Below are 12,255 nucleotides of genomic sequence, written 5' to 3'. Positions count from 1 at the left end.
AAAAGCAATATTAAAACATATACACCTCGTGAGCAAGTTAAAGTTGAACCTAATATTGTTATTGTTAAAGATCTCTTGTCTGATAATATTGATGGGCATATTATATATTTCTGTAATGAAACTGCTAGAATTGCTAAACCCCGTGATAAAGATAAACCTAGACCTGTAGTAGGCATGCCTGTTATTTCTGTTAAAATAGGAGATCATTCTTATCATGGCTTATGTGATATGGGTGCTAGTGCTAGTGCAATACCTTATTCCTTATACAAAGAAGTTATGCATGATATTGCACCTGCTGAGATGGAAGATATTGATGTCACAATTAAACTTGCCAATAGAGATACTATTTCAACAATGGGAATTGTTAGAGATGTTGAAGTCTTGTGTGGGAAAACTAAATATCCTGCTGATTTTCTTGTTCTTGGTTCCCCACAAGATAGCTTTTGTCCCATTATATTTGGTAGACCCTTCTTAAATACTGTTAACGCTACCATAGATTGCAAAAGAGATGTTGTTACTGTCGGTTTAGATGATATGACTCATGAATTTAATTTTTCTAAATTTAGTAGACAACACGTGAAGAAGAATTACCTAGTAAGGATGAAATTATTGGTCTTACTTCTATTGTCGTACCTCCTAGTGATCCTTTAGAACAATATTTGCTAGACCATGAAAACGATATGTTTATGAATGAAAGAAGGGAATTAGATGAAGTATTCTTTAAAAAGGAACCTATTCTGAAAAATAATTTACCTGTTGAAATCCTAGGGGATCGTCCTCCACCCAAGGGTGATCCCGTGTTTGAGCTTAAACCGTTACCTGATACCCTTAAATATGCTTATCTTGATGATAAAAAGATATATCATGTTCTTATTAGTGCTAACCTTTCAGAGTATGAAGAAGAGAGATTATTGAAAACTCTGAAGAAGCACCGTGCTAATATTGGGTATACTCTTGATGATCTTAAGGGCATTAGTCCCACTCTATGTGAACATAAATTAATTTGGAAGAAGGTGCTAAACCAGTTTGTGATCATCAACGTCGGCTGAATCCTAAAATGAAAGAAGTGGTAAGAAAGGAGACACTAAAGCTCCTTGAGGTAGGTATAATTTATCCCGTTGCTGATAGTCAGTGGGTAAGCCATGTCCATTGTGTCCCTAAGAAGGGAGGTATTACTGTTGTTCCTAATGATAAAGATGAACTGATTCCTCAAAGAATTATTACAGGTTATAGGATGGTAATTGATTTCCGCAAATTAAATAAGGCTACTGAAAAAGATCATTACCCCTTACCTTTTATTGATCAAATGCTAGAAAGATTATCTAAACATACACATTTTTTCTTTCTAGATGGTTATTCTGTATTCTCTCAAATACCTGTGTCAGCCAAAGATCAATCAAAGACTACTTTTACATGCCCTTTTGGTACTTTTGCTTATAGACGTATGCCTTTTGGTTTATGTAATGCACCTGCTACCTTTCAAAGATGCATGATGGCTATATTCTCTGACTTTTGTGAAAAGATTTGTGAGGTTTTCATGGATGACTTTTCCGTCGATGGGTCTTCTTTTGATGATTGCTTGAGCAACCTTGGTCGAGTTTTGCAAAGATGTGAAGAAACTAATTTTTTCTTGAATTGGGAAAAGTGCCACTTTATGGTTAATGAAGGTATTGTCTTGGGGCATAAAGTTTCTGAAAGAGGTATTGAAGTTGATAAAGCCAAGGTTGATGCTATTGAAAAGATGCCATGTCCCAAGGACATAAAAGGTATAAGAAGTTTCCTTGGTCATGCCGGATTTTATAGGAGGTTCATTAAGGACTTCTCAAAAATATCTCGGCCTCTAACTAATTTATTACAAAAAGATATACCATTTTTTTATGATGATTGTGTAGAAGCATTTGAAATATACTTAAGAAAGCATTGATCTCTGCACCTATTGTTCAGCCACCTGATTGGAATTTACCCTTTGAAATTATGTGTGATGCTAGTGATTATGTTGTAGGTGCTGTTCTAGGACAAAGAGTTGATAAGAAACTAAATGTTATTCAATATGCTAGTAAAACTCTAGACAATGCTCAAAGAAACTATCTACTACTAAAAAAGAATTCTTAGCAGTTGTATTTGCTTGTGATAACTTTAGACCTTATATTGTTGATTCTAAAGTAACTATTCACACTGATCATGCTGCTATTAAATATCTTATGGAAAAGAAAGATGCTAAACCTAGACTTATTAGATGGGTTCTCTTACTACAAGAATTTGGTTTGCATATTGTTGATAGAAAAGGAGCTGAGAACCCAGTTGCAGACAACTTGTCTAGGTTAGAAAATGTGCTTGATGACCCACTACCTATTGATGATAGTTTTCCTGATGAGCAATTAAATTTCATAAATGCTTCTCATACTGCTCCATGGTATGCTGATTATGCTAATTACATTGTTGCTAAGTTTATACCACCTAGTTTCACATACCAGCAAAAGAAAAAGTTATTCTATGATTTGAGGCATTACTTTTGGGATGACCCACATCTTTGTAAAGAAGGAGTAGATGGTGTTATTAGACGTTGTGTACCTGAGCATGAACAGGAACAGATCCTACGCAAGTGTCACTCCGAAGCTTATGGAGGACACCATGCTGGAGATAGAACTGCACATAAGGTACTGCAATCTGGTTTTATTGGCCTACTCTCTTCAAGGATGCCCGTAAGTTTGTCTTATCTTGTGATGAATGTCAAAGAATTGGTAATATCAGTAGACGTCAAGAAATGGCCATGAATTATTCACTTATTATTGAACCATTTGATGTTTGGGGCTTTGACTATATGGGACCTTTTCCTTCCTCTAATGGTTATACACATATTTTAGTTGTTGTTGATTATGTTACTAAGTAGGTAGAAGCTATTCCAACTAGTAGTGCAGATCATAACACTTCTATTAAAATGCTTAAAGAAGTTATTTTTTCCAAGATTTGGAGTCCCTAGATATTTAATGACTGATGGTGGTTCACATTTTATTCATGGTGCTTTCTGTAAAATGCTTGCTAAATATGATGTTAATCATAGAATTGCATCTCCTTATCACCCTCAGTCTAGTGGTCAAGTAGAATTGAGTAATAGAGAACTCAAATTAATTTTGCAAAAGACTGTTAATAGGTCTAGAAAGAATTGGTCCAAGAAACTTGATGATGCATTATGGTCCTATAGAACTGCATATAAAAATCCTATGGGTATGTCTCCGTATAAAATGGTCTATGGAAAAGCATGTCACTTACCTCTCGAACTCGAACACAAGGCTTATTGGGCTATTAAAGAACTTAATTATGATTTTAAACTTGCTGGTGAGAAGAGGTTATTTGATATTAGCTCACTTGATGAATGGAGAACCCAAGCCTACGAAAATGCCGAGTTGTTTAAAGAAAAAGTTAAAAGATGGCATGACAAAAGGATACAAAAGCATGAGTTTAATGTAGGTGATTATGTATTGCTATACAACTCGCATTTAAGATTTTTTGCAGGAAAACTTCTCTCTAAATGGGAAGGTCCTTACATTATCAAGGAGGTCTACCGTTCCGGTGCCATAAAAATCAACAACTTCGAAGGCACAAATCTGAAGGCGGTGAACGGTCAAAGAATCAAACACTATATCTCAGGTAATCCCATAAATGTTGAAACCAATGTTATTGAAACTGTAACCCTGGAAGAATACATAAGGGACACTTTCCGGAACGTTTCAGACTCCGAAAAGGAATAGGTATGTGGTACGGTAAGTAAACCGACTCCAAAACAGTTTTTAAGGCAATATTTCTCCATTTTGGAATATTTAGAAAAATAGAAAAATAAGCAGCAGTCCGGGAAGGACACGAGGGTGGAGGGTGTGCCCTATCCTATTGGGCGCGCCCCCTACCTCCTGGGCACCTCGGGTGCTCTCCGGACTCCATTTTCATACACGACATGTATTTTGGTCGGTAAAAAATCATTATATAATCTCCCGGAGGTTTTGAGTCCCGTATCACGCAAAAATCTCATGTCTTTGTTTCAAGTTGTTTTCTGTCAGGGTTGTCAAGGCTAGGCACTATGTCGTCTCCCTCCTCCTCCAACCATGAGGGCAATGATGCTTGGCTAATGAAGATAGAGCTGAAGAGAGAAGAACCTATGGAGATCAACAAGGATGAAGGGATCAAGAAGGCCATGGAGGACCAAGTTCCAGCAACAGAAGACACCCTTCAACTGGATCACAATCTTCTTACCCCAACAGATCGAAGCTTTCAAGATGATAGAGTTGGCTCGTATACCAAATAAGTATCTCACACGTGAGAATATTTTGTTGAAGGAGCATATCATCGCACTCAAGGGCATGATCCGCAAGTTAGAAGACCTCCTACGCTCGATGTGCGACTATCCATCATTAGCAACCCCACCTTCTTCACCAGCAAAGGAGACATAATCACATGGGTATGGGCACTCCACTTTGCAACTGCCAAGCTTGGGGGAGTGCCCTGGTATCGTATCACCATCACTTTATCTTTACTGTTTTTCTTAGTTCGATCCTTTTGGTAATATCTTGATCTAGTAGAATAAAAGTTCTTAGTATGATCTAGTTGTGAGTTCTTCTTTATTATCCTTCTTTGTAATCGAGTCCATGAGCTATATAATAAAGATTAGTGTTGTGTCAAGGGCTTGATTATTTTGCCATGATCCTAAAGGAATAAAAGAAAAGAGAAAGAAATAAAAAGAAACAAAGAGATCATATGAGTCTTATGGAGAGTAATGAGCTCACATAGAAAGAGTATGATGAATAGAAGTTATTGAGGGTTGACAAACACAGTTTTGGTCATCGTTGCAATTAATAGGAAGTAATAAAGAAAGAGAGGTCTTCACATATAAATATACTATCTTGGACATCTTTTATGATTGTGAGCACTCATTAAAATATGACATGCTAAAGAGTTGACATTGGACAAGGAAGACAACGTAATGGGTTATGTTTTCTTACATCTGAGATAAATTATATTGTCTTGGATCTTCCAACATGATGAGCTTGCCTTTCCCCCTCATGCTAGCCAAATTCATTGCACCAAGTAGAGATACTACTTGTGCTTCCAAACACCCTTAAACCAGTCTTGCCATAAGAGTCCACCATATCTACCTATGGATTGAGTAAGATCCATCAAGTAAGTTGTCATCAGTGCAAGCAATAAAAATTGCTCTCTAAATATGTATGATTGATTGGTGTGGAGGAAATAAGCTTTATACGAGCGTGTGATATGGAAGTAATAAAAGCGACAGACTGCATAATAAAGGTCCATATCGTAAGTGGCAATATAAAGTGACGTTCTTTTGCATTAAGATTTTGTGCATCCAACCCATAAAAGCGCATGACAACCTCTGCTTCCCTCTGCGAAGGGCCTATCTTTTACTTTTATCTCCTACATTGCATAAGAGTCATGGTGATTTTCACCCTTCCTTTTTACATTTTATCCTTTGGCAAGCACAATATGTTGGAAAGATCCAGGTATATATGGCTAATTGGATGTCAGTTTTCATGAACTATTACTTTTGACATTACCCTTGAGGTAAAACGTTGGGAGGCAAAACTATAAGCCCCTATCTTTCTCTATGTCCAATTAAAACTCCATACCCATAAGTATTGCGTGAGTGTCAGCAATTGTGAAAGATTATATGATAGTTGAGTATGTGGACTTGCTGAAAAGCTCTTATACATTGACTCTTTCCTATGTTATGATAAATTGCAGTTGCTTCAATGACCGAGATTGTAGTTTGTTAGTTTTCAATGAAGTTTATGATTCATACTTGATACTGTGATTGAATTATTACTCTAGCATCAGATATTATATGACAAAGAATTATGTAAGTTGTTGTTCTAAGAATGATCATGATGCCCTCATGCCCGTATTTTATTTTTATCGACACCTCTATCTCTAAACATGTGGACATATTTTTCGATTTTGGCTTTTCGCTTGAGGACAAGGGAGGTCTAAACTTGGGGGAGTTGATACATCCATTTTGCATCATGCTTTTATATCAATATTTATTGCATTATGGGCTGTTATTACACATTATGTCACAATACTTATGCCTATTGTCTCTTATTTTACAAGGTTTACATAAAGAGGGAGAATGCTGGCAGCTGGGATTCTGGGCTGGAAAAGGAGCAAATATTAGAGACCTATTCTGCATAGCTCCAAAAGTCCTGAAACTTCACGGATGATGTTTTCCAAATATATAAAAAATACTGAGCACAAGAACCTCACCAGGGGGGCCACACCCTTCCCACGAGGGTGGGGGCGCGCCCTACCTCCTAGGGCGCGCGCCCCCTACCTCGTGGGCCCCCTGGTGGCCCTCCGCTGGCCATCTTCTGCTATATGGAGTCTTTCGATGGGAAAAAAATCATAAGCCATCTTCTCGGATGAAACTCCGCCGCCACGAGGCAGAATCAATCTAGGGCGAGCTATTCTGCCAGGGAAACTTCCCTCTCGGAGGGGGAAATCATCGCCATCGTCATCACCAACGCTCCTCTCATCGGGAGAGGGAAATCTCCATCAACATCTTCATCAGCACCATCTCATCTCAAAATCCTAGTTCATCTCTTGTATCCAATTCTTGTCTCCAAGTCCGGGATTGGTGCTAGTAGGTTGCTAGTAGTGTTAATTACTCCTTGTAGCTGATGCTAGTTGGTTTAATTGGTGGAAGATCATATGTTCAGATCCTATATGCATATTAATACCCCTTTGATTATGAACATGTTCATGCTTTGTGAGTAGTTATGTTTGTTCCTGAGGACATGGGAGAAGTCTTGCTATTAGTAGTCATGTGAATTTGGTATTCGTTCGCTATTTTGATGAGATGTATGTTGTCTCTCCTCTAGTGGTGTTATGTGAACATCGACTACATGACACTTCACCATTATTTGGGCCTAGAGGAAGGCATGGGGAAGTAATAAGTAGATGATGGGTTGCTAGAGTGACAGAAGCTTAAACCCTAGTTTATGCATTGCTTCGTAAGGGGCTGATTTGGATCCATATGCTTCATGCTATGGTTAGGTTTAGCTAAATAGTTTTGTTGTATTTGCGGATGCTTGCAATAGAGGTTAATCATAAGTGGGATGTTTGTCCAAGTAAGGACAGCACCCAAGCACCGGTCCACCCACATACCAAATTATCAAAGTACCGAACGCGAATCATATGAACGTGATGAAAACTAGCTTGACGATATTCCCATGTGTCCTCGGGAGCGCTTTACATCATGTAAGAGTTTGTCCAGGCTTGTCCTTTGCTACAAAAGGATTGGGCCACCTTGCTGCACCTTATTTACTTTTGTTACTTGTTGCTTGTTACAAATTATATTATCACAAAAACTATGTGTTACCACTTATTTCAGTACTTGCAGAGAATACCTTGCTGGAAACCGCTTATCATTTCCTTCTGCTCCTCGTTGGGTTCGACACTCTTACTTATCAAAAGGACTACGATAGATCCCCTATACTTGTGGGTCATCAAGATCAAACACATAGCTACTGGTACATACCCTCAGCCCCGAGGGAGAACTATGATACGTCTCCGTCGTATCTATAATTTTTTATTGTTCCATGCCAATATTCTACAACTTTCATATACTTTTGGCAACTTTTTATACTATTTTTGGGACAAACATATTGATCCAGTGCCCAGTGCCAGTTCCTATTTGTTGCATGTTTTTTGTTTCACAGAATATCCATATCAAACGGAGTCCAAACAGGATAAAAACTGACGGAGATTTTTTTTGGAATATATATGATTTTTGGGAAGAAAAATCCACACGAGACGATGCCCGAGGGGGCCACGAGGCAGGGGGACGCGCCCCAGGGGGCAGGTGCGCCCCTGACCCTCGTGGCCACCCCGTAAGGCGGTTGATGCCCTTCTTTCGCCACGAGAAAGCTAATATCCGGATAGAGATCGTGTTAAATTTCAGCCCAATCGGAGTTACGGATCTCTGGGAATATATAAAATGGTGAAGGGGTAGAATCTGAGAACGCAGAAACAGAGAGACAGATCCAATCTCGAAGGGTCTCTCGCCCCTCCCACACTATAACACCCTCGATGTGGCTATATCTCTCACGTGTCGAAGCACGACTTAGAGGCATAACCGCATTGAAAGCAATGTCGCAAGTGAGGTAATCTTCACACAACCCATGTAATACATAAGGGAAAAGATACATAGTTGGCTTACAATCTCCACTTCACACAAATACATGAATAAAGCATTACAACATACAAATACAATCAAGGTTCGGCTACGGAACCAAAATAAAAGAAGAACCCCAAATGCGACAAGGTCCCCGATCGACCCCAACTGGGCTCCACTACTGATCAACTAGAACGAAACAACACAAAGGACAAGATCTTCATCGAGCACCTCCTTGAGCTTGGTTGCGTCACCTGCTCGGTTCAAGGGCACCTGCAAACTGGTTTTGGAAGTACCTGTGAGTCACGGGGACTCAGCAATCTCACACCCTCGCGATCAAGACTATTTAAGCTTATGGGTAAGGTAAAAGGTATGAGGTGGAGCTGCAGCAAGCGACTAGCATTGGTGGCTAACATACGCAAATGAGAGCGAGAAGAGAAGGCAAAGCATGATCGAGAAACTATGACCAAGAAGTGATCCTAGAACAACCTACGTCAAGCATAACTCCAACACCGTGTTCACATCCCGGACTCCGCCGGAAAGAGACCATCACGGTAACACACGCGGTTGATGCATTTTAATTAAGGTCAATGTCAGGACCCCGACTCAATGCCACACCGACTTAATGTTCAACAACATCATGGAGGAGATAAGGATGTTGTCAATGGGCTCAACAACAACTCATCGGAATTTCCATATCACTGGACTTCCACCATCATGTGAACACGGTGATAGCATTGATCATACCCAAAAGATATAATGGCGTATGCTCGAGGGATCAACCACGAGTAAGACAACATTACGAACATCGTTGGTTCTGACTTGATTTGACGATAGCCCACACTCAAATCAAAGGATAGATATGACAGTAGGTGCAGCAACTGCTCACAGGGACCAATCGATGAAGATATCATCTTTCTTCAACACACACTACACAAGAATATCCCTTTGGAACGAACTAAGTCAGGCAAGCTTTTATCTTCCAACTCTCCAAGTTGTTGTCTAGTTTAACCAACTAGCTCAGGGATATCTAACACCGATTCTTGGAGAGAAGGTGGTTCACAAGAAACCAACTTGATCACGAGCTCGACATAACAGTCAGGGGACAACCTGGTAATACTTCCGAGAAGATATTCGGAAAATCACGAACCACCGATATGTCACTAAGCTCGAGAACAATCTTGCTTTTTGAGACAAGACGATATGATCAATAGAGCGAAGATTTGAAATAATCCTAACTCATCGATCGAGGAGTGCATCGGAAATAGGGACTAGGTAGCAAGATCAACCTTAGGATGATGATTCAATAACCAACATGCTAAGGATGAAATTATCGTCCATTTACTACCAAGCAACAGAGTTGCTAGCAATATTGATTTCACACGCCATGATTCATTTGTCGGCATCCCGGTTACAATAACACAGGAACCGAGGAATGAACAATGATGGCAAGAGGTATCACTGTACCAAGAGTTCATAGGATGGTGTGCAATTCCTATAACAATCTCGATATAAAATATGTAATACTCCAAGGTAGAACAGACCCAAAAGCTGGATTGGCATTTGATCTGCGGAGCACAACTTCTTTGACCCAATCCTGGATATGGAAGAGGTACTGGAGTTTGTTTTTCCTAGTCATTCTGCGATAGAATGGCTTGACGGACCACAAGAGTAATAGGCATCGATAAACGAGCGCACGCATACTCTTGACTATCAATTGATAGACGAAAGTCAGTAGACAACTAAAGAGGAACAACTCAAAGGAACATATAACTTTCTGAGTTGTGGATGCATAGACTAGTATGTCGAACCAAGTTCAACATAATTCTTTTGGATAACCCATGTAGAAGGGTTGAGCTGGAAGAGTCACAATATAGCATGGAGAACTCATCGAGAGCACTCTTGTTGTCATCTTTTGGTTCAGAAGAACTCCTGCCAAGAATGGCTCATGGTAATTGGAAGAAGGATGTACCACGAACCTCGAGGACTATCGCAAAGGTTACTAATATCCTAAAGGCACTAGCAATTACTATCAACATGAAGTAGGTAGAGTGAATCTCGGGTTCAAGAACCCAGGAACAGAATACCTATTACTAAGTAGCATCACGGGACGCTTTCGAGAATGATGGCCAGAATCATCACACTGGGAACACAAATCATGGCTAGACTACTAGATGATCCCCTGAGACACCTAGGGTCATAATAGTAACTCCAACATAATGTCAAGGCAATAGAATACCTCAACTCAACAATTAGTGTGATTGAGCTGGCATAAAGGAACATTGAAACCAGAGGGAAAGGATTTTGCAAATGCATCAGACTATTTAGAAACCTGGAATGACTCGGACAGCATAACGGCTGTAAATGCTCAGAAAAGATTTGAGACATTCACAAAAATGGTGGCATAACCACTCAGAAGCACAATATCAAGGTCTCGAGATCAATAATTAACATACAGAAGTAGTAGGAACTGAAATGAGGCTTAAGTCCAACAATCTATAAGTCTACGGATTAGTAACACGTGATCCTGATAGAAAGAAGAGATAGCCTAGTTCCTTAACCCCATAGGAAAGATAAGATGACTCAGATCAGAAGGGCATGAGGTATAAGGAGTAAAAGAGCCTTACGTTCCATCCCACAATCAATTCCCTTATATAACTAAAGAATTTCTAGACTCAACTTCGACCAGTTTGGCTTGGTAATCCTACAGGCAGTCAAGCTCTGATACCAGCGCTGTCAGGACCCCGACTCAATGCCACACCGATCTAGCATGTAACACATCATATCATGTTGCGGCCTCACGCACGGTATTCCCACGGGTGCCACCTTACCTGGCCCGGGACCGTTTGCGCCTTTTGGCTCACGTATATGATAGTGTCGCTAGCATCCATATGACAAAGAACCCGGGCTGACATGGCTAGTCGTGAACCCAAAGTGGCACTAACTTACAGGGACAGGCATCCATGACCCAGCATCGAACGTGTCGGTCATCAGCAAGTGAATCCAGGCTGTAGCACTGGGCTAGCAGGACTCCGGTGAACCGGGCTGTAGCGGGCTAACAGGACTCCGGTATTCATCGCGTGACATTTCCCCGAAGGGACAGACACAGGAACGAAGAAGGACACATGCCGGCCAGCCTAAGTGTTCCGGAGCAGTAGCAAGCTACCATGGCTCGGTGGAAACACTAGGAGACATTTCCCGGTAAGAGAGGCTACTAAAGATAAACAACTAGATAGTCAGATCCCTCACATACCAAGCATTTCAATAACATACACACAATATGCTCGATATGTGCAATACAACATGGCATCACAAAATGACTCTACGACTCAGTATTTGATTAGGCTCCGAGGAGCGAGATATTACAAACATGGGTCTCATGACCCAACAATCAGAGCATACAAGTCAAAGCACATGCGGAAGCTTAACATGTCTGAGTACAGACAACTATAAAAGAGAAAGGCTCAGAAGCCTGACTATCTACCAGATCCCGCCGAGGGCTCAAGATCGTAGCTGAGGTAACAAGCTAAACGTCAAAGTCCACGTGGAACTACTAGTGAGACTGAAGTCTCTCTGCAAAAACATAAAATAGGCAAACGTGAGTACAAATGTACCCAGCAAGACTTACATCAGATCTATCTACATATGCATCATTATCAACAAAGGGGTGGAGGGGTTGACTGCAGCAAGCCAGCTTTGACTCGGTGGCTATCCTGAACTACGACCGCAAGTAACTCTTTTGAGGTGGCGCACACGAGTCCACAAATTCACCAACCAATACACCACTATGGATCCGCTCCCGTCTCCCTACGAGAACGCCATCCATAGCACTCACGCTTATCTTGCGTATTTTAGAGTATCCACTTTCACTTGTCTATGAACTATGCAAGGGGTCCAAGTTTCCATATCCGAGGAATCTGGCTATTCGAATAGATAATGATAACCCTGCAGGGGTGTACTTCTTCACACACGCTCTCGCCACTTATCGCCCTGTACACGTCATGTACCTCGGCAACCTTCAAGCGGAAGCCGGGCGAGGGAGTCGGCCACGACCTGACTAACCGAACAAGTCTCTA

The sequence above is a fragment of the Triticum dicoccoides genome, chromosome 7A, assembly GCF_002162155.2.
Source record: "Triticum dicoccoides isolate Atlit2015 ecotype Zavitan chromosome 7A, WEW_v2.0, whole genome shotgun sequence".
Lineage (NCBI taxonomy): Eukaryota > Viridiplantae > Streptophyta > Magnoliopsida > Poales > Poaceae > Triticum > Triticum dicoccoides.
Note: the sequence above shows the minus strand (reverse complement) of the source record.